Source organism: Neomonachus schauinslandi, chromosome 6 (assembly GCF_002201575.2).
Source record: "Neomonachus schauinslandi chromosome 6, ASM220157v2, whole genome shotgun sequence".
Classification (NCBI taxonomy): Eukaryota; Metazoa; Chordata; class Mammalia; order Carnivora; family Phocidae; genus Neomonachus; species Neomonachus schauinslandi.
This window is the reverse complement of record NC_058408.1, coordinates 102640697-102664450: the sequence shown is the minus strand read 5'-3', so window position 1 is coordinate 102664450 and position 23754 is coordinate 102640697. Positions and strand designations below refer to the sequence as shown.

Here is a 23754-nt window from a genome sequence, read left to right as displayed (position 1 = left end):
TTGGGCGTCTGCCTTCGGCTCAGGTCATGATCTCGGAGTCCTGGGATCGAGCCCCGCATCGGGCTCCTCGCTCTATGGGAGGCCTGCTTCTCCCTCTCCCACTCCCCCTGCTTGTGTTCCCTCTCTCGCTGTGTCTATCTCTGTCAAATGAATAAATGGAATCTTTAAAAAAAAAAAAACTATTAAAAAAAAAAGACAAGGAATAAGAGTTGGCAAGGATGCGGAGAAAAGGGAACCCTTATGCACGGATGGTGGGAATGTAAATTGGTGCAACCACTGTGGAAAACAGTTTGACAGTTCCTCAAAATACTAAAAATAGAGGGGCACCTGGGGGGGCACAGTTGATTGGGCATCCAACTCTTGGTTTTGGCTCAGGTAGTGATCTCAGGGTGCTGGGATCCAGCCCTGCATGGGACTTGGCAGGGAGTTTGCTTGAAGATTCTCTCTCTCCCTCTCCCCCTGCTCTTTCCCTCTCAAATAAATAAATGAACCTTTTTAAAAAAATATTCGAGCCAAAGGCAGACGCTTAACTGACTAAGCCACCCAGGTGCCCAAAAAATCTGATCTTAAAGAAAAAAAAAGTCTGGAAAATGTCTTCAGAAACAGAATTCAATACAGCACTTCCACAACATTAAGTGAAATTACTAAATTCCCTTATATAATGAAATGATGTTGTTGATGATGTTGTAAATATGTGGCAATATCCTGAATGGGGTTCAGGACACACTACTCCAAATTATGGCACACTGGTTGAAGGAATTTGAGAAAACAGCAGACGCAGGACAGTCACTCTCACCTTCCTCCCCTTCTTCCCCGAAACAGGTCATAAAACCTTCATGTGAGAGGTGCTTTCCCTATATTTGGAGGAAAAGAGCTCCCTCATCTCCAAAGACAAAGGGACTAAAAGAATCTTTAAAAAAGGCCTTGCTAAATTTCCCTCAGTTTTACTACAGTTGCCTCATACTCTCTGACCTATCATGTTTCTACAAAATTTCCCACTATTCATCAGACCTAGCATAAAAATACTCAGGTCAAACTGTTTCTTTGGGTCTTAATTTTCTAATGAAGACTCTGTGTCACCACAAACTTATATTAAATAAGTCTCTATGCTTTGTCAGTTTAATTTTCAGACGTAGCCAGAGACCCTGAGAGGGTTTAGGAATACTTTTTCCTCCCCTAACCCCCAAGCAACTTTTAAAGGAGATTGTAGGAAGAGCTGCTGTGGATTTTAAATGACATTTTTATTCACCCATATATTTATTATAATTTAAAATTAATTTCTAAAATCATATTATGATTTTTTGCATATATTCCAAACACTTTCCCCAAGCAACTTAGGAAAACTGCCCTAAAACCAAATTAAACCAAAGGTTAGCTAAAAAACACTAAAATTAGCCAAAGGTGAATTAGAAAAAACAATACACTTAAGAGCTAAATTAGTGAGTACTTACCATATGTCTGCCATTAGGCTAGTTCTTAACCTACTACGTTATCTCTCAGTTAATCCTAACCACCATGCACAAGGTAAATACTATTCTAATTCACAAGTGAGTAAGCAGAGACCGTAGGTCAGTGGAAGAACTCAACTCTGTATGATTTCAGAAGGTATACTCTCAATCATTACTCCAGATATGAGGAAAGAAAGGGAAGTAAAGAAAATCATGGAATGAATGTCATCAGACCTCAGTCACAGAACTAACTGGCTTGAAAAAGAGTAGCTGTGTAACCTTGTAGAAGTATTTAATTTCTCTGGTTATCATTGTCCTTCATTATAAAAGTCAAAAATTATGGTGATTTTCTAAAAGATCTATCATGTCAAGCTATGAAAAGAACTGAAGAATATATGGTATATATATCAAGGAAAAAATCCAAATAGAACTTTATCATGGCCAATTAAAACTAGGTACAGAAAGGTGAGGAGGGTAAGAAACCTTTAGAGAGAAAGAACAGTGGTCTTTAGGGGTAAGAATGTCACTCAGATGCATCTGCCCAGAAATTCTACAAAATCCACAGAGAAGCATGCCAACTAACAACCAAAGAACAAGAAAAGAATTGAGAAAAATCCTTCCCCTTTACTATTTCTAACATACATGTTGTAAAAAGCAAAATCCCTCAAGGCAGTAAACATCTGCCCATCAACACCTATCAGCAGCAACATCAAAAACATAAGGCAAAGGTCAAGTCAAAGTTTATTGACAATGATGAACTATGACAGCCTCTATTAAATTACCCCTTCCTTCAAGGTGTATGTGATCAAAGCAGCAAAGATATTTTCACTCAGTCACATAACAAGCTATTTGTTGAGATTGAAACATCTGGTCAATATCTCCTAACACTGCAATTTCATGCACAGTTAGCATTAGGGCACATTTCTTCTCCTCTTCTTACAGGGTCCATAAGGGTGGCACATATGGCTGATCATTTCATTCAAAAAGGATTCAATTCAAGGCATTACACACAATCGTCTGTGCTTTATGGTGTTTTAAGTCTACCTGCCATCGTTTTCCATCATCATTGCTCACTGCTCTCTTCTACTATAAAAGCCTGCAAATATGACAGAGCACTTAAAGCTTAACAGCTTTCCTCCACTGGAGTTAGAAAGCATTTAAGGCAAAGGAATCTATAAAGTGGCAAGTCGTTTTCCATTGTCAAAAACTCCCAATACATTAAACTGCTTACCATTTTATTTACCGTTTAAGCAAAGATCTAATACAGACTGAAAAAATCATTTTTAATGTCAAATGCTTGATTTTCTGCATGACAGAATTATGAAAGTACATTCTTTTGGTATAATTTTAAGTTACAATAAATGACTTGAAAACAATATCATAGAAACATTTAAAAATTAATTTTAATATGGGTTTTCAGAATATATTTTTCAACTTCACAAAAAGCAGTTCTATACTAAGAGAATAGGAATGCTACAATTTTATCAGTACCATATGCTGAAAATTTTCCTCTTGAAATGCATGCATTTGTTGCCATGGTAACAGGGCCCTTTCTTAAACACTTACAGTAGTAAACCTGAACTCACACCATAGATTTCTTTTTCCCTTTCTTCCTTTAGGAAAGGAAAAAACTGGGTGGGGGTAGGAGACATCTTTGAAGCTACTGTTTCAGATTTCCTTTGACCCATCTCCCTGACAAGTAATGAAACTGTATGAGCAGAGTTGTCTTCTGAGATGTAAGAATTTGCATAGACAATAACCAAATGAATTTCAATAAGGAAATATTCTTCTAATGATAAAGAACCACTTATGACCACCTTACAATAAGCAATATGCAATGGCTGATTAAAGAAGGAGAATATCAAAATAACAAGACTGAACTAAAATCTAAGTTAGGTGTAATGTCCAGGACTGTTATCCTAGCATATAATGTAAATATAATGTTTATTCAGTTGTTCATTAATTGCATCAGTCAAGCTATTTATTGAATGGGTCTATAGGCCAGGCACCATCCCAGCACTGGAACACAAAATTAAACAAGTCGGACATGTTGCTGTCTCACGGAGATTCCACACGGAGCAAAACAAAACGCAAAACAAACAAAAACACTAAACAGAAAAATAACTAAGAAATGCTATGAAGGAAAAAACAAATGGCTGAGAAGGACGATGGGTGAGAGAGAGGGTCTAGGAAAAGTATCTACTTTAAATAGACCTAAGGACATTTAAATTGAGACATAAAATATGCAAATGAGCTAATCAGGTACAGAGTGAGCTTAGGGGTTGGGGAATTTTCCAAACAGAAATACCAAGGGCAAAATCTTCTGAGGCAAGAAAGAGGTTGGTATATTCAAAAAATTGAAAAGTAGTGTGGCTAAAGCTCAGTGAAGGAGATGGAGAGTGGCTAAGACAAATCTGGAAAAATATGCAGGTTTCAGAACATGCACACCTTGCTGGCGATGGGAAGGAGAATAAATTTTATTTAGCATGCAATAGGAAGGAAGGAGAATAAATTTTTATTTAGCATGCAATAGGATGTCACTGAAGGGTCCTAAACAAAAAAGCAAAATTATCAAATTTAAATAAGGATTGCTTTTGCTACTGTATATAAAAGGATTTTATACTGTATATAAAAGTAGAGGAAGTAAGATCAGTTAGGTGTTATTCACATCCCTAACCAGTCCTTTGGAAAAGCTTACTGGTTCTATCCTTAAATTATTTCCAGATTTTAACCACTTTTTTTCAACCACTTTCATTAATTCCACTGCTCTCAACCATCTAAATTACCATAACCTCTTGCTTGGATTGTTGCAATAGTTTCCTTAATCTCCTTGCTTCCATCCTTGACATTTTACTTTTAAAATGTTAAGTCAGTGAATGCCATTCCTTTGCTCAAATCCTGCAATGCTCTTCATATCACTCATTAAGAAGCAAAAATCCTTACATTAGTCTATGAGGCCCTACAGGATCAAGTCACTCTCCTTTACCTCCTGCTGTCTCTTTAACCTCATCTCTTGCACTTGTCATATTCTGCTCCAACCAAACTCAGCTCCTTGCAGGATTTTGAAACATGCCAAGCATGCTCTCCCTTAGCAACTGCTGACATCTCTACCAGACTGGATTTCCCTAGCTAGCCAGATGGCTCTTCCTTCATCTTGAAAGTCTATACTCAAATCTCCTCTTTTCAAGGAAACTGTTCCCACACATCCCATTTAATATTGTAAAATGCCTCTTTTGTTCCAACATTCCCAATACCATATTCTTCTACTTTTTATCCCTATTCTAATTTCCTCATATATCACATTCATTACATTTCTCCCTTCCACTAAAATATGAGCTCCATGAAGGCAGGAAATTTTTATGTTTTGCTCACCAATGCATCCCCAGCACTTGACACATAAGTAGATACTCCATAGGTATTTGATGAATTGTATCTTAATAACAAATCAAGAGATAGCAAATGAGAGATCAATAGATAGCAAACATTTATGTATATGCTATCCATCACATATTCCTAAAACAGCATATTTATTTTAAAACAGGAATAAAATGAGAATAAAATAATGCTTCCAAAAATATTACCTATTAATATTACTGAAGGATGCATGTTATCACAGTCATTATTTAATAGTGTTATGGCCAGTATAATTATATCCTAAAATTAAATTAAGCACTAAAAACACTGAAAAGGTAAAAACATGTCACAATCTGCAAAAGTAAAGGAAAATATACATTCTTAAGATCTGCAATATTATTGAAAATAATTCACTCTTCATTATAAACCATGAAGTAGGTACACTTCTAATTTCCCTTTTACAGATGAATAAACTGAGGCACAGAAAGTGTAAATAACCCAGGATTTGAATCTAGACATTTTACAAACAAAGCCCAAGTTTAAGACACTATTATATCCACTATTAGTGGATACTGAAGAGTATCCACTAAAAAAATATTAGAAATAATAAAGAGAGTTTGGTAAGATGTTCAGTTACTAAAACATGTATTTAAAAACTTTCACATATACTATTAATAACCTATTGGAAAAACAACAAGGAAAAATTTCTACATAGACTAGTACCAAGAAGAAACCACACTGGACCCACTGATCAATATTAGCATCACTAAAAGTGGAACAAAAAGGTATGATGCATTACAAATGAGATACAATAAAAATAACAGAGTACCAGTTTTAAGATTCTTGTCTAAGGAAACAAAAGCTGCATCTAAACAAACCTCTAGCTCTCACTAAATATGAAGCAACTAATGAAATACAGAGAGTAAGATATTTTACAAATAACCCTGTTTCTGTTAAAAAAAAAAAAACAACTTTAAAAAGGGGAAGCAGCAGGACACCTGGGTGGCTCAGTCGGTTAAGCGTCTGTCTTGGGCTCAGGTCATGATCCCAAGGTCCTGGGATCGAGCCCCACGTCGGGCTCCCTGCTCAGTGGGGAGCCTGCTTCTCCCTCTGCCTGCTGCTTCCCCTGCTTGTGCTCTTTCTCTGACACATAAATAAATAAAATCTTTAAAAAAAAAAAGCGGGGGGGGAGGAAGCAGGATTACTAACTAAATGATACAAAGTATAAATGGAATGTTTGATTCTTATTTAGATCCTGATTCATATAAACCTATCACAAACATGTATTTTTGAAGCAATTATGAAAATAGGAATTGGAACTGGATATTAAATAGCATTAAGAAATTAATTTAAGGTAATAGTATGGTTTTTTTTTCTTGTAAGTGTCATTCTTGGAAAGGCAATCTGAGGATTTAAAGATGAAATGACCAGAGAACTGGGACTTACCTCATACGAGAAAAAGAAAAAAGTTGGGCCAAATGCTGATACTTACTGAAGCTAGATAATGGGTACATGGGGTTGATTATACTATTCTATTTTTTTTTAAGATTTACTTATTTATTTGAGGGGGCAGAGGAAGAGAGACAGAATCTGAAGCAGACTCCCCGCTGAGCACGGAGCCCCACGTGGGGCTCAATCTCAGGACCCTGAGATCATGACTTGAGCTGAAATCAAGTCGGACACTTAACCAACTGAGCCACCCAGGCACCCCTATACTATTCTACTTCTGTGGAGGTTTGAAATTTTCTATAATAAAAAGTAATATACACACATACAAAGTGGGAAATTAAAATGAAAATCTTGATGTAGAAAAAAAAGAAGACAAATATTTACTCTAAAAAGTTTATTATAAAAATATTATTTTCAGGTGGCGCCTGGGTGGCTCAGTCGTTAAGCGTCTGCCTTCAGCTCAGGTCATGATCCCAGGGTCCTGGGATCGAGCCCCGCATCAGGCTCCCTGCTCCGCGGGAGGCCTGCTTCTCCCTCTGCTGCTCCCCTTGCTTGTATTCCCTCTCTCCCTGCCTCTCTCTGTCAAATAAATAAATAAAATCTTTAAAAAAAAAAAAATTATTTTCAGGGTGCCTGGGTGGCTCAGTCGTTAAGCATCTGCCTTCGGCTCAGGTCATGATCCCAGGGTCCTGGGATCGAGCCCCGCATCGGGCTCCCTGCTCAGCGGGAAGCCTGCTTCTCCCTCTCCCACTCCCCCTGCTTGTGTTCCCTCTCTTGCTGTGTCTCTCTCTGTCAAATAAATAAAATAAAATCTTAAAAAAATAAAACATAAATAAATAAAAATATTATTTTCTCTCCAGTGAACCTATAAATTCCAATGTGATATTTTGAAAACATCAATATGATCCTTAAATTAACCTGAGGGGATAATAGGAAAGTACATTCTGAAAAGAATGAGTAATAATGATAGTGAAGGGGCACCTGGCTGGCTCAGTCAGTAAAACACGTGACTCTTGTTCTTGGGGTTCTGAGTTCAAGCTCCACACTGGGTGTAGAGTTTACTCAAAAAAAAAAAAAAAATCATGTGAAGAGGGCTGGGAGGGAAGGATTTACTACCAGGTATTAAAGTGTATTATTTGGCAACTGCAATTAAAACAATTTAGTACTGATACAGAAAGAAATCAATGAGAAAAGCAGAATTAAAACACAGACCCAGGGCGCCTGGGTGGCTCAGTTGGTTAAGCGACTGCCTTCGGCTCAGGTCATGATCTTGGAGTCCCGGGATCGAATTCCGCATCGGGCTCCCTGCAGGGAGTCTGCTTCTCCCTCTGACCCTCCACCCTCTCATGCTCTCTCTATCTCATTCTCTCTGTCTCAAATAAATAAATAAAATCTTAAAAAAAAAAACAAAACCACAGACCCAATGGCAATTACCTATGGCAATACAGTACAGGATACAGATGACATTTCATAGAAATGGGAAAAGAGCAAATTATTCAATACATTGAGCTAAGATAAATACATAGTCATTGGGGAGGGGGAACTCCTCTCACCCGTTAACCAAAAATATAAAAAAACAGAAATACAGACAATTCAGCAACTTATTTTAAAACCTTAAAACTCAGACGAATTGCCTAAATGAATGCCAACTAGTATAAAGGAAAATACCGATAGGTGTGACCAGATATAAACCTAAGATCACTACCCAGGAAAAAGTGTGTGTATGTGGCAGGGAGTAGAGGGTGCACAGGAAGAGGTCAGTATCCTTATTATATAAAGCACTCTCAAAAATCAATAAGATCTGAAAGATTGTCACAAGGATGGCAGTGCTTGAGACAGTAATGACCACAGATGCAGGCAATAATACACATACTCCTTTAATTTAGGTAAAAAATATAAACATTTAAAATACCGAGAAAGCTATACATAGAAAAACTGCAGCACTTTGCAAATACAAGAGCAATCTTCATTGGCTTTCAAATCTGTATTAAGGATGCGTTGATGCTATTTCCTGTTCAGAGGATGCCATATGTCTTTCAAAAAGCTCCCTTTGCCATTCTCATCATACTGCTGAGGTGCTTAAGCTATTCTTGCCTCTCCTGATTGAATCTAAGAGACATTAGCTTTAAGCCTGCCTATCCAGCAAGTGTAAATAACTGGTAATAACTATATCATAGTACCAAGTGCTAATTTGTGACGCCAGGTAAATCACAGGACAATTTCCCAGGCATATTTGTATCTCTGGTGGGCACACACTTTACCCTGTCTGTATCTATTCTTACAATAAAATAAACAGCAATGAACAATAATCATGTATATTTTTTGCAAAGTAGTATCAAATTACACAGTAACATCAGACAATTAAAATGTATAGAGTTCTTTTAGGAAAAAGATTTACATGCAAATAATTCAAGGAGAATCTTATCAGTAGCTCAATTGTAACATCATCAGAATAAAAATGTTACTGGGCACACACCATGGAATTATATACTTGTTAATCCAATAAACTTGTATTAAGCTCTTATTATATCTAAAGTACTCTATGAGGGAATACAAGCTCAAATAAGACCTTAAGGAGTTCACAGTCTACTGAAGAGGCAGCATGAAAACAATTAAAATACAATGAACATTACAAGAGAGACATGCACAAAATATTCTGAGAGCACCAAGAAGTTTGAGAGTAATGAAAACGTCAAAGAGAAAATGACAAGCTGGTTGTTGAAGGTTGAAGATTTGACCAGGCTGAGAACAAGTAAAAGAAAAGTAAATTACACACAGAGAAAAATATGTGTAAAAACACAGAGGGATACTATGTTCAAAGCTTACTCAGGGAATTAGTAAAGCACAGGGTCCATAATAGCATATTTTATGATAGACTAGTCATCCATAATACTGAAAAGCAGGCTGGAATCCGAGTTACATGATAAAAATGTATTTTAGGTAGACAATTTTGGCAACAATGTTCAGAAAACTAACCAAAAAAATGTTGGGAGACAATTCTCCATGGGTTTATCATGTCTCTATAGGTCTTTATCCAATTTTGTTCTTTTTTTTTTTTAAAGCAAACAGCCTTAAAAGATAAAGATAGTGACTTTATCTCAGGGTAAAGGTTGGGCAGGTTTCCAGGAAGCACCTTTAAAGATTGGGGTTTCTTAAGTTCAAGATTACTCAACTGTGATATAAACTGCGAACACAACTTCCACCTGGGTCAATCTCCACATTGCCCCTGAGTGACTGGGGAGACAAGCAGAACCAATGGGAATATGAAACTCGCGCTTCCTGCTGTGCCTTGAGAAAAATTCATTTGTCTCTGACACAGTAGGCTCTTGTCTCTGTCAACATCTATGAAACTGTGGAAGACTAATTTGTTAGCTTGCAAGTGGGGTAAAATCCAAGACATTTCACTGTTTTTGACAAAACAAGAAGAGACCAGAGCAGGTCACAGGAAGACCAATTACCAAGCTATGCGGTATTAAGAAAAGAAACAGAGATCTCAACCTTAAGAATTATAAGGAAAGGAGGAAACAGATGTAAGAAACATTTTTTTTTTTTTACAGGGAAAAAGGACAAGATTTGTGACTGATTAAATGTGGGAGGTGTGGAAGAGTGTAGGTTGAGTAGGACTATAATGTCTCTCATTGGATGACTGATGGATGGTTATGTCATTAACAGGAAAAGATAATATAAGAACACAGGAGCAAGTGCAATGTAAAAAGCCATAGAGTTTGAATATACAGAATTAAAAAGATATTAATGCAGAGATACCTACTGGACTATTGCAAATTAGGTTTGTAGTTCCAGAAAGAGGTCAGGAATAGAGATAAATCACTGAGAATCAGCTACTAAAAAAGATTAAGAAGACCCCTGAAAGACCCTGAGAACCTGTCAGGGTATTCCACAACATCAACTTTTTTAATTTTCAATTTTCACACTATTTAGATGTTATTTGCATTTTTACTATGTTGACATTTGCTTTCATACTGCAAATTCAATATGAAACTGCTAGTCCCTAAGAACAAAAAAGGGCAGTGGAACCAAGTTGTAGTAGTAGTCACCAAATTTAACACAACCTTGTGCTCATAAGATACCAACTAAATTTAAGAATATTTTGGAGAAGCAGCAAAAATCATTTATTTTTATTAAACAATGACCTTTAAATACACATTTTTTTAAAAATTCTCTTTGTATGAATGAAGTACAATGGTTTCCTGAGGAAAAGCACTTATGCAGTTAGTTGAGTTTCTACATGAGCTGCTCTTTTTATTAAAAAAAAAAAAAACAAACTTTTTATTTGAAAACAATGATTGACAAACAAATGATAGTTATTCAGACTTGGGTATTTGGCAGACATTTTCTTGAAAATGAAAAAAAGGAAGACTGTCACTTAAAAAAAATAACTGTCAGGAATATTGCTAATAATAAAATTTGAGCTTTCAACTGAAAATTGTAATTGTGTAAAACTCATATACACCACCTTGAGATTCCCAATACATAAAAGGCCATTTTCTTGAGATGGGTAGTGATATTGACAAATGAGACATTTTACATTTGCAAGATCTGCATAATAAACAAAAACTTTGCAAAGGACCAATGCACCTCAGTAAAAGTCACGTATGGACAGAAGAGTTAAATAGACCAAAGGACTTTTTTTTTTTATTAAAGATTTTTATTTATTTATTTGACAGAGAGAGACACAGTGAGAGAGGGAACACAAGCAGGGGGAGTGGGAGAGGGAGAAGCAGGAGAGGGAGAAGCAGGCTTCCCTCAGAGCAGGGAGCCCGACGCGGGGCTCGATCCCAGGACCCCGGGATCATGACCTGAGCCGAAGGCAGATGCCCAACGACTGAGCCACCCAGGCACCCCCAAAGGACTTTTTTTTTAACATACAGCTTTGTTGAGATACAGTCCACATACAATTCATATTTAAAGTGCACAATTTAATGGCATCTAGTATATTCAGAGTTGTTCAAACATCACTACATTAATTTTAGAATATTTTCAACACCTCCAAAGAACCCCTTAACACTTAGTTGTCACACCCAAACCCTTGTACCCAGAAGCCCTGGGCAACCACTAATGTATTTTCTGTCGGCATAAATATGCATATTCAGGACATTTCACAGAGATGGAATCATAAAATATATGGGCTTTTGTAAATGGCTTCTTTCATCTAACATAATGTTTTCAGGGTTCTTCCATATTGTGGCATGAATCAGTGCTTCATTTCTTTTTATAGCCAATATTTTATCAAATGGATACTACACATTCTACTTATCCATTCATCAGTTGATGGGCACTGGTTGTTTTCACTTTTCTGCTATTATGACAAATACTGCTATGAACATTCATGTACAAGATTTTATGCACATACCTGTTCTCATTTCTCTTGGGTATATTCCAGAATTGCTGGGTCATACAGTAACTGTATCTTCAGCCTTTTGAAGAAATGCCAGACTATATCCCAAAGCAGCTGCACTATTTTTTTGTTGGTTTTTAAAGATTTATTTTTTTATTTACTTTAGAGAAAGAGAGTGCATGTGTGAGTGGGGGAAGGGGCAAAGAGAGAGCAGATTCCCCATCCCATGACCCATGAGATCATGACCCAAGGCAAAACCAAGAGTGGGACGCTTAACGACTGAGCCACCCAGGTGACCCACAGCTGCACTATTTTAAAACCCCACCAACACAGTTTTCAACATCCTACCCAAAATTTTGGTATATGGTGTGAGGTAGGGATACAACTCAATTTTTTTGTATGTAAATACCTCATTTTCTCAGCATCATTTGTTGAAAAGGCCATTTTTTTCTTTATTGGACTATCTTGATATCCTTGTCAAAAATTAACTGACCAAGAATGGATGAATTGCTGGACTCTTAAATCTATGACAACTAAATTTGACAAAGGCACAAAAGTAATTCACTGGGGAAAGAACAGCTTTTTCAACAAATGATGCTAGAATTACTGGATAGTCATATACAAGAAAAAAAAATCTTCAACCCATTCTTTATAATATAAACAAAAATACTTCAAAATGGATCAAAATCTAAATGTAAAATCTGAAACTATAAAAATTCCAGAAAATGGGAGAAAATCTCCATGATCCTGAATTGACTTGGATCAATACATTTTTAAATATAGATTTAAAATATATCACTGACATTAACTAAATGCTAGTGGTATAACTTTTTATCTTGGTCACTTAGTATTTCATACATAGATACATCATAATGACTGTAATTTCTCCCCTGTTGTTGAACATTTAGATTATATTCAATTTTCTAAATTACAAATACTGTAAATACCGGCTTCATATATTCAATATTACTTATGCACATAGCTTAACTATTTTTATCAGATAGATACCTAAACTAGGAATTACTGGGTCAAAGATTATGTGCATGTTAAATTTGTAAAGCTACTGCCAAATTGCTCTACCATAAGGTATATCTTACAGAAGAGTACAAAAGGGTATGAAAGAGTTCTTTGCTTTATATCTCTCCTAACACTGAATTCTAATCAGTTTATTTTTAACAATGTGACAACAAATATGGTAATTTTTATTTTAACTTGTATTTTTTATTGTTAATTAAGGTGAGGAGCTTTTCATTTACTTATAAATAATTCATATTTCTTATATAAATTGAATTACTCATCATATCTTTTGTTTACTTTTCAGTTGGGTTTTTTTTTTCTTCTTAATGATGCCAAGAATCCAAGAATCTGTTTTCATATTAGGGACATACTACCTCTTCGATGCATTTTGCAAATATTTTCCTTGTTTCTTTTCATCTTTATTTTCTTTCACCTAAAATCTTTTTGGCCTTTTAAAGTATTTTGTATCTTTATAATTTATGAGATTAGAAACAATAAAAATTGACAGAGAAAGGTAAACCAGTAAAGAGTACAGAGAAAGGACATCAAAGAGTTAATAAGCAAAGAACGAAGAGTGTCATTTTTTCCTGAAAGATAATGAAAGAAAGTTCAGTTTCAAAATTGAGGGAATAATCAACAAATTAAACAACCTCAAGAGGGTCAATTAGGATCCAGATTTTTTTTTTTTAAAGATTTTATTTATTTATTTATTAGAGAGCGAGGGAGAGAGAAACAGCATGAGAGAGGAGAGGGTCAGAGGGAGAAGCAGGCTCCCCGCTGAGCCGGGAGCCCGATGTGGGACTCGATCCCAGGACCCCGGGATCATGACCTGAGCCGAAGGCAGTCGCTTAACCAACTGAGCCACCCAGGCGCCCAGGATCCAGATTTTTAAACAGTCATTGGATTTGACAATTATATTATTAGTGACCTTTGTAAAAAAACATGTTTCCAAAGAGAGATAAGATTGGGTGTTATAGTCAACTAATGAATCGCTGAACACCACATCAAAAACTAATGATGTGCTATATGCTGGCTAATTGAACATAATAATTAAAAAAAATTGAGATCCCAGATTGCAGTTATTGAATAAACAATGAGTTGGGAAGTGGAGTAGTGGTGATAATATATGTATAGTACTGGGGTGCCTGGGTGGCTCAGTCGATTAGGGGTCAGACTCTTGATTTCCACTCAGGTCATGATCTCAGGGTTCTGAGATAGAGCCCGACGTTGGGCTCTGCACTCAGCAGAGAGTCTGCTTAGGATTCTTTTTCTCTCTCCTTTTGCCCCACATATCTCTAAAATAAATAAATAAATCTTAAAAAAAAAATTTTTATAGTATGCTGTCTATACATCTGGTAGTGAAGGGAAAGGGGGATAAGAGTTTGAGGTTCTAGAGAATGAAAAAGACAATGGCATAGAGTTAAAAAGACACAATTATACAAACAAGTTTGAAGACAACAGGGAGAGAAGGCGAAGAAGTTGAAACCTGATGATTTCTATTATATTTACAGAGTTGGATATGAAGTTGCTTGATATGATATACAGCATGTAGACATGATAGAGAGGGTAGGGTAAGAGGATACAGGAAATAAAGATTTGAACAAATACATAGAAAAATGACAATTGGAGAAGAAACGGAAAGTACTATAGATGCAGACATGTGTCACTCCCTTATAATGTCTAGAACAATGTGTTGTACATAGATGGACTCATTGAATGGGTTTAAAATTTAATTTTAGATAATTAAAAAATATACATGCTTTAGGAAATTTAGTTTTTATATATAAATTTTATGTAACAAGTACACTGTGATGTGATTTCTCCAGAATAAAAACTTATTCTATTTATTTAATTTCTATAGAAGTACATAAAAAATTCAGATTAAGGGGTTGGCAATTTGATGAAGTGAAAGCAACTGAATTTTATATTTAAAACACAGCATGAAAGATTTGCAAATGTCACTACAAGTGGAATGTTTAAAATTTCTCTAGGCACTTAATAAATAATAATATTTTAAATATATATACAACCCAAGAAATAATAAAAATGTTAAATATTATAAAATGTAAGAATAATAATGAATTAGTCAAGTTTCTATCTAAACTATATTACCAGGAGTAACTGTCAAATCATTTCTAAAATAAAAGGAAAAGTAAAAAGTACTAAAATTGTTAATCAATGGTAAAGCCTGTATCTAAACAGAGTTAGAATGAATACTTAACTAAATGTATTCAGCTGTTAAACATATTCAGCTACTAACGGTACTCTGAAAATGATTTTTTAATTAATAAACTAACAACAAGGGGGAAATTAGGTAAGGATTACATGGGAACTCTCTGTACTACCTTTGAAATGTTTCTGTAAACCTAAAATTATTCCAAATAATGAGTTTATTTTTAAAAACTAAAAATTATTTTTTTTATTTTTTTACTTTAAAATAATTTTATACCTAAAGAAAAGATGCAGAAATAATACAGAGAATTCCCATACACCTTTTACAAAGCTTACCCTAATATTAGCATGTTATATAATGAATATTATCAAAATCTTGGAATTGCTTTCACATTTTGAAGTGCTTATCCTGCATATCATAAAAAAATCTCTGTGTCATAAAGCAGTATTTTTACTGCAAAATTTCTTTGACACGGTTTGTTCTACTCATCTCAGGTGATTAAAAGAACACATTTCTATTTGCAAGCAGAGTAAAACAAAGTAGTGTTTTCACCTATCAATTATATTCCTCAATTTCCTAGAATGTATTACTATTTTGGAAATGAGTATCCTTCAAGTGGATGAATAATAAAATATTTATTGAAAATTACATGACATTAATTTTCAAAAGAATTTCTAGAAAGCAATCTACAATTTTCAAAAATGTTACAGGATGAGCTAAGTGAGGGTTTGAAGACCAAGAATCTGTATAAGGACCCACCTGTATAATATTATTATGATTTTCACCTAGTAGTCTCAATATCCAAGGTATGAAAGAGTGGTGGATGGTAAGTTAGACTGACCTAGAATTGGTGGATAGGCATTGTGAAATAAAAGGACATAAAAACTGAGAGAAAAACTTAAGTGAGGTCAGATGAATGACAGATTTGAAGGGAGTGAAACTTAGAGGTACAAGGGGTAGGAGAATTCTATGCAAAGAACTGAAATTATATAAGAAAAGTCAGGAAAAGATTACAAAGGATGAGAAGCTTTAGTCAGACAATAGAATATTAGAACGTTAGATTTCATAAATAGAACTGTAAGGGATGATGATATACAGCATGTAGACATGATAGAGTGGGGCTGAAAAAGAACGAAGTTCAACAAACCCTGAAATTAGGATGATTACTGGGTTACAACAATGAAGTCAGGCCACCATCAATTAGATTATTCCATACCTTTCCAGCTTGGGAATCCTTGATAGATACCTATACAACTCACAATTAAATTCACTTAAACATCTTTAGACTATAAAGATATAAAAATTATTAAATGTTCATTTTATCTGGCTTCTGTTGGACCCAAATAAATAACACAATTAAAAAAAAAAAGACTGCCAAAGAAGAAATGTTAAATTATCTTCAGAAGGGAGTATTAGAGCAGGATTGTCATTTCACAACAGTTTTTTCCTAATTTTTTTTTTTTTTAAAGATTTTATTTATTTGACAGAGAGAGACACACAGCAAGAGAGGGAACACAAGCAGGGAGAGTAGGAGAGGGAGAGGGAGAAGCAGGCTTCCCACGGAGCAGGGAGCCCGATGCGGGGCTCAATCCCAGGACCCCGGGATCATGACCTGAGCCGAAGGCAGACACTCAATGACTGAGCCACCCAGGCGCCCCTTTCCTAGTTTTTCAAATAATGCCTACTATTATTAACTTGAACTGGAAGTAATATAGAGTTATTCATAAAAGTTTTATTTCTTCAAAAAGTAAAATCAGTGATTTGAAATATTTTAAAATTCAAGCAATGTATTCCAAACCAATGCTATAAAGAAATACTAAGCATTCAATAAATGCCTACTAACTCAGCATGGAAGGATCTGAAGTACATGTAAAAATCATGCTGAGATTTAATATAAAGTCATTGTTCTGAGGAGAGCAAGAAAAAACAATGACTGAGACTATAACTGATATGAAAATATGAGTGGAATTTTTATTAAAATAAAAAGTACTGATTATCAGAAATGTCCCATTTATTAGACAGAGTTAGGATTTAAATAACAATAACAAGTGATCATATAGGCACTAAGTAACAAAAAATATAGTAAAAAATACAGACAACTACTACTTACAAAATTTTAAGTCTTCATTTAGTTCAGTTTTAACAGCTGTAAACACTATATGGACCCCTGGGAGTCAACTAGTATCAAAAATTACAAGTTATTAATAGACACACAAAAAAGTTTATTATTCAGAGAAACTACTACTTTGTAAGGTCCATAAAAAAAAATATTTCAATTCCAGGATAATTCATTACTCATTTCTAAGAAATAACTGGTACACAATGGAGATTCCTTGATAGCCAAGACATGTACATAAATAAAGCATGTAATTAAATGAATGTATAAATTCTCTCTTGCAAAAAAAAAATCTCTTTCATACACTGATTATCAATGGATATGTCAGCATTATGGCTAAACCTCCCAGTTTTTCCTGAATATAAGTAAACAATAAATATACATCTTTTCAAAATGCATATGTTAGAAATCTAAACCATTTCAGAAAGTTGAGGGGAATTGACTATCTTTTGGTGTGAGTGGGGCAGCAAACTTTAGATTATGATTTTTCTAATATATAAATATGACTGATTTTACATTTTTTCCAAACCCCAAATTTGCAACTGCTAATACACACATTTCATTGTGAATTTTTCATTATAATAACCATGAAAGACTATGGACTCTGAGAAACAAACTGAGGGTTCTAGATGGGAGAGGGGTGGGGGGATGGGTTAGCCTGGTGATGCGTATTAAAGAGCGTATGTATTGAATGGAGCACTGGGTGTTATACGCAAACAATGAATCATAGAACACTGCATCAAAAACTAATGATGTAATGTATGGTGATTAACGTAACATAATAAAAAAAATAATATATTGTTTGAAAAGGAAACATTATGATTAAAAATGTACTAGATGATCAGTAAAGCTACCCTGAAACTAACAGTTTACCACACCTCCACAATAAAAATTGCAAGAATATTCTGAAATACCTCAACATTACTCTATATGATCTTTGCAACTATTAATCAAAGATTCTTAATAATAAATAATTCTTAAATATTTTCTATCCTAAACATGCATATCCCAAACTCATTTCTAACCATAATCTATTGAACCAATTGTTTATCAGAAGAAATTGAAGGGGGTGCCTGGGTGGCTCAGTCGTTAAGTGTCTGCCTTCGGCTCAGGTCATGATTCCAGGGTCCAGGTCATGATTCCAGGAGCCCCGCATCGCATTGGGCTCCTTGCTACGCAGGAAGCCTGCTTCTCCCTCTCCCACTCCCCCTGCTGTGTTCCCTCTCTCGCTCTCTCTGTCAAATAAATAAATAAAATCTTAAAAAAAAAATAAAATAAATTGAAGAAAAAAGTTCAAAGATGTTGCTCAGATTCTGGAGTGCTAGTACAAGCACTGTGGTAGGCAAATGTATTTTAACAAGTAAACAAGTTGGTCAAGCCTATGAATACTTAAGCTAGATCCGGTTTTCAAAGAAATAATGCTAACTGGTATCAAATAATTTTTGATTAAACAAAACTAACTTTTGTTTAATGATGTTCAGTCATTTTTACAGATTATCTTCTGATTAAAAATTCAGTTGACTTCAGACAACCCATTTAGTGTAACATGGTCACAAATTCCCTTAATTTTTCTGTTTGTTGATTTAATAGCCTTACAGAGGCTTAAATGATGGAAAACTATTTGTAAAAATTTAAGATAAAAAATTATGTAAGTTTTGACCTAGGTATATATCCAATGTACAATTAATCAATTTTTTCTTTTTTGGATCATTCTACTGGTTATGTATCTTAGAAATCTGTCCGCTTAATTTCATTCGGTAATGTTTTATAGTTTTAAGTATACAAGTCTCATATATTTTTTGTCAGATTTGTCCCTGTATTATTGATGTTATGGTAAACACTGCTTTTTGTTAAATTTCAAATTTTTTATTGCTAGAGAAAAATTGAAAATACTGATCTTGAATCCTGTAAACGTGCTAAAGTCAATTATTAGCTCTAGGACCTTTTTGTAGATTCTACAGGATAATGTACATAGATGATCATATCATTGGTGAATAATGACAGATTTACTTCTGCTTTTCTAATCTATATGCTTTTCTTTTTATTGCCTAACAACTCTGTCTGGAACCTCCACGACAATGTTAAATAGAAGTGGTGAAAGCATTCAGCCTTTCAACAACAAATACAATGTTACCATTGGTTCTTCATAGATGCTTTCTGTCAGGCTGGGGGTTCCCCAATATTCCCAGTCTGCACAGTGATTCTATGAGGAATCAATGTTAGATTTTGTCAAATGCTTTTTCTGCATCTAAGACGTCACCATATAGCTTTTCTTTATTTCAGGTGGGAGGATAAATCCAATATCTGTTACTCTGTCAGAAAGAGGAGCCTCAAATTCCTTTAGTTTTGGATAATGAAAAATACACTTTGATTCACTGAATGTAGTCAAGTATACAAATATATAGCTCATAATTATTAAAGATCTGTTTCTAACTCAACTATTAATAAATTAGCAATCCCTCAAATAAAATGACTAAACTCAGTTTAAATATTGTTACCAATATCCTATAGCAAAATATAGTATTATATTCCAATATATAGTATAATGAGCAGTAATAACATTTCAGGCAGAAATCTGAAGCAGACCAATGAATTCTGGCAGAGTTACAAAGTATAAATATGAAGTCCACTTAAATCAACAGCAGTTATCATGGTTATGTTAGAAGCATGTGATGTGAGATATTAAGAGATGAATGATGGGGGCGCCTGGGTGGCTCACTTGGTTAAGCGACTGCCTTTGGCTCAGGTCATGATCCTGGAGTCCCGGGATTGAGTCCCGCATCGGGCTCCCTGCTCGGCAGGGAGTCTGCTTCTCCCTCTGACCCTCCCCCCTCTCGTGTGCTCTCTCTCTCTCATTCTCTCTCTCAAATAAATAAATAAAATCTTTAAAAAAAAAGAGAGAGATGAATGATGCATAGCCTGATTTAATGTCAGTAAATGTTCACAAAAAAGTAAATCAAGAAATATTAAGTTTAAAAAGAAAGACTTCAGTGAAATGATGGCAATCATCTTTCAGGACTGACCTGAAATGAAGAGAATACTCATTGCTGAGCACTTGATTATTTGGACATAATTAATGTTCCAAACAGAATACATGCTGTGAACGAGAAGTTGTGGGTTGATGTGAGGTCGGTTAAATTAAACAAAAAAAAGAGAGAGAGAGAGAGAGACACTTCAAAAGGTCAATGAGATTAGCCTCCTTGGCTCTAATTTCTGAATAAAGAACCATTGCTCCTAGGGGAAATAAAGGGTTAGGTTCCTGCAATGCCTTGGTTACATTATTTGTCAACAAGTTAATATCACTACATAACTGTTTTTTTGTGTCTTTTTGTTTAGAGAGACATTATTTTATTTATATTTATATACACACATATAAAAAAGCTGAGCCACCCAGGCGCCCCTATCAGTGGTTTTAAATCAGTGGTTCTTAACCATTTTTGAAGTCTTGGATTTTTTTTGAGAATATGATAAAAGTTAAGTATCCTCCAGAAAAATCACACATTAAAAAATTATGATTTTAATGGATTTATGGACCTCCAATAGGTCCATAAACAGACCTCCATTCTAAATGATAACCCCTGAATCATGGTTTAAAAATGCCAGCTTTAAAGGTTATAGGCAGGGGCGCCTGGATGGCTCAGTCATTAAGCGTCTGCCTTCGGCTCAGGTCATGATCCCAGGGTCCTGGGATGGAGCCCGCATCAGGATCCCTGCTCATCAGGAAACCTACTTCTCCCTCTCCTACTCACCCTGCTTGTGTTCCCTCTCTCTCTGTCTCTCTCTGTCAAATAAATAAATAAAATGTTTTAAAAAAAAAAAAGGTTATAGGAAAATTTTTAAAGCATTCATTGATAACTATTTCAGATTTCAACTAATGCTTAAATCTTCATATTTACAAAATAGCCATCATTATACCTATCAGCTTACATTTTCTGAATGCATATTACAATAATGATTATAGCTTATCAGCTAGGTATAATATACAGTGTCATAGAACATAAAATGCATTTGCAGTTTTCACTCTTTCCAAAACAAGTTTTCCTTGCCTTTCTTGCAGAATTACTATTTTTAAAAAATCTACAGAATATAACCAGAGAAGCAATACATAAACTAATTTGGAGAGCTCTTCATGCTTCTTAAAACACTCCAATTTGGGGACATGAACATATAAAGTGTGAAGTTTCATAGCACATCGATATTTATATCAACTTTATAATTTTATTTGGTTCTCTACATATGAAATATCTAAAAATATTGATTGTAATCCAGTATCCCTTCACTCTCAAAGAAAAAGTTTGACTGCCAAAACCACTTTCATTTAAAAATTTTATTTTTCAAAAACAATTTTATATCTGTTTTACAACTGACACATTAACTTGGTAAATGTTTGTAAAGTACTAACAAGAAAGCAAGTGGTATTTTTTAAAAAAGAGAACAACAGAGAAAACAAATATCAGCAGTTACTTCAGCATTAACCAATAACAGTTAATCAACAAAGGAAATTATACCTTTTCCATAATTATATATTAAGGTATGAAGAACTGCTAAGTGGAAATGTTCTATATTAAAAATTTCAAATGGTACTGCATATTTAGTATGAAGACTAAAAAATAACTTACTGCATTTTAAGTACAGAGGGTTCAGGCATTGAGAACACTTCTTAATGGCTAAAATGATTGCTTAGTAGGAGAAGTTGAGAAGTTGTCTCCTGATAAAGGGATAGGAGACCGGGCAGGGGTCTGAAGATAGGAATTATTCATGTAAATTCTGAAGAAAATAAGAAAGGTGACTAAAAGCAAACAAAAGAATTGAAAAAAGGTTGACGGCCCAACTTCGTCTGAAAACTTGGGTTATTCTGCCTCTGTACAAACAGCATGATTTTATGCAAGTTTCTATCCATCATTTATTCTGTTATCATCTTGATTTCTTCTGGCATGATATGCAATTTGGAGTAACTGTGATTCAGAATATCCTAAGTAACCAGTCAATATTTACAAATTATGTATGTTGCTATTTTTTTCATAATTATCCATGTCAGACAGTTCTAGCTATACTTCAGGAAATGTGGCTATATTTATGAATGAATATGTAGAGATGTAGTATCGTAATAAGTGTTTGTTGATGATAGCTTACGTAAAACAAGAATACCGTCATCTTTCTCACATAGCCAAACACAGGATAAAGAATTCCTAGCTCTGGGAATGAAACGTTTAGTCTATTTCTTATCTCCTACTATGAAATATATATAATGCAAATTATATATACATTTAAGTGGGTATGAAGGGGTTTTTAATATAAAATTATATTAGTAAAGGACTAATCCATATGTTTTTGCATAAAATTTGAAATAAATGGACAATAGGTTTGTATTAGACACAGATGTTAATGTTAAATCAACTGTTCTATACATCACACAGAAACCTATGTTAATGCTAAATGAAGAAATTTCCCTTAAATGTTCCACAAGGTCAACTTACATTATGAGTTACTCCTTAAAACACAGGATTAATAAATAATACCCAAAGTATTTCATAAACCCTGTCATTTGAAATCAATATTTATGGATATGAGGCAATTCCATAACAAGTAATATAGAGACACTCTAATTTTGCCTCTGTCACAATTATGAGATAGATTTAGTTTTTAAACTTTTATTATAAATAAATGATAAATTAAGTCTAGTTTTTTAGTTTGCATTATAAATTTAACTATTGAGAAATACGTTAACTTCAAAAATTCTAGTATTATTTTTATTCTCTGGGCATGAAGTAGATTCTTTTAATGAATTATTATTAAAGGTGATTATACTTATTTGTAAGTGTATTATGAAATATATGTATATATTTATACAAAATTTTACCCATATAAATAGAATTTCACCTCTAGATATCCCAATCTCAGCCTACCACCTTTTTTTAGTTTAACATATAGGGGTGGAGAGAAAAATATTCAGAGTCAGAGATCATAAACGTGCAAATGTGATAGAATATTTATGTTATCTGCTTATGCCAAATTCTAGTCATTAGCACTGTATTTCCTAGGTATGTTATCCACCTATGTAAGGCTTTAAGCCAAACTGCAGTTCTGCTACTTACTAACTGCACAGCCCTGCACTTCTTATAAACAAGTATTAATTCAGAAACCATCAAGGGTCTAACAAATTAGCCAGTGTCTGCCTGTTTCTTTCTCTTTTTTTCTCTACACACACACACACACACACACACACACACACACAGTGACATAAGGACATGAGACCTCTGGACCAGAGACAAAGACAATTTATTGCTCATGGCAAAGACAGCAGCCAGAGCAATAACTTAGTGCTATTTCCCTGAGTTCCAATCCTCATGGGGCAATGCAATGAAGGCTGGATATTACTGGCACATGCAGCAGAGAACAGCACAGGAGAGTAATCCTAAAACTAAGAAACTCTCATCTTCTAAAGGTTTCTACTCTGTTGCAGAAAGAAAGATTACTCATTACTCTAGTATATAAGCAAATCTACAGGAAGGGAAAGGTGAGGTCTTTTATTTTTAATTTTGGGATGTCTCCCAGGAGGGACATGTTACTAGTTTGACTATCCAGAAATTTTTCCTTATACAAAACACTGGCAATGTAAATGCCTTTGCTTAGAGACTGGGAAGGCACATGAAAAATCTATCAGCTATCTCCCAACACTCAGTTTTCCATCTCTAAATGGGGATAATAACAGATGCAATGAAATTATATTGAAGTATTATAAGGATGGAGTAACTATCTGAGACAGACAGACCTGAAACAAGGGACGACTGGGTGGCTCAGTCGGTTAAGTGCCTGCCTTCAGCTCAGGTCATGATTGAGT

General features: G+C 34.7%; 1 protein-coding gene and 1 non-coding gene across 3 annotated transcripts in view; one reads left to right on the top strand and one right to left on the bottom strand.

The window, feature by feature from the left end:
* The window catches only part of ADK (adenosine kinase), a 507044-nt gene that overhangs the window by 277717 nt on the left and 205573 nt on the right, over positions 1–23754 (bottom strand). The gene's annotated exons all lie outside the window — the stretch shown is intronic.
* Positions 19902–19970, top strand: LOC123325243. Its single transcript, XR_006540341.1, has one exon. It is a non-coding gene; the product is annotated as a small nucleolar RNA SNORD2 (small nucleolar RNA).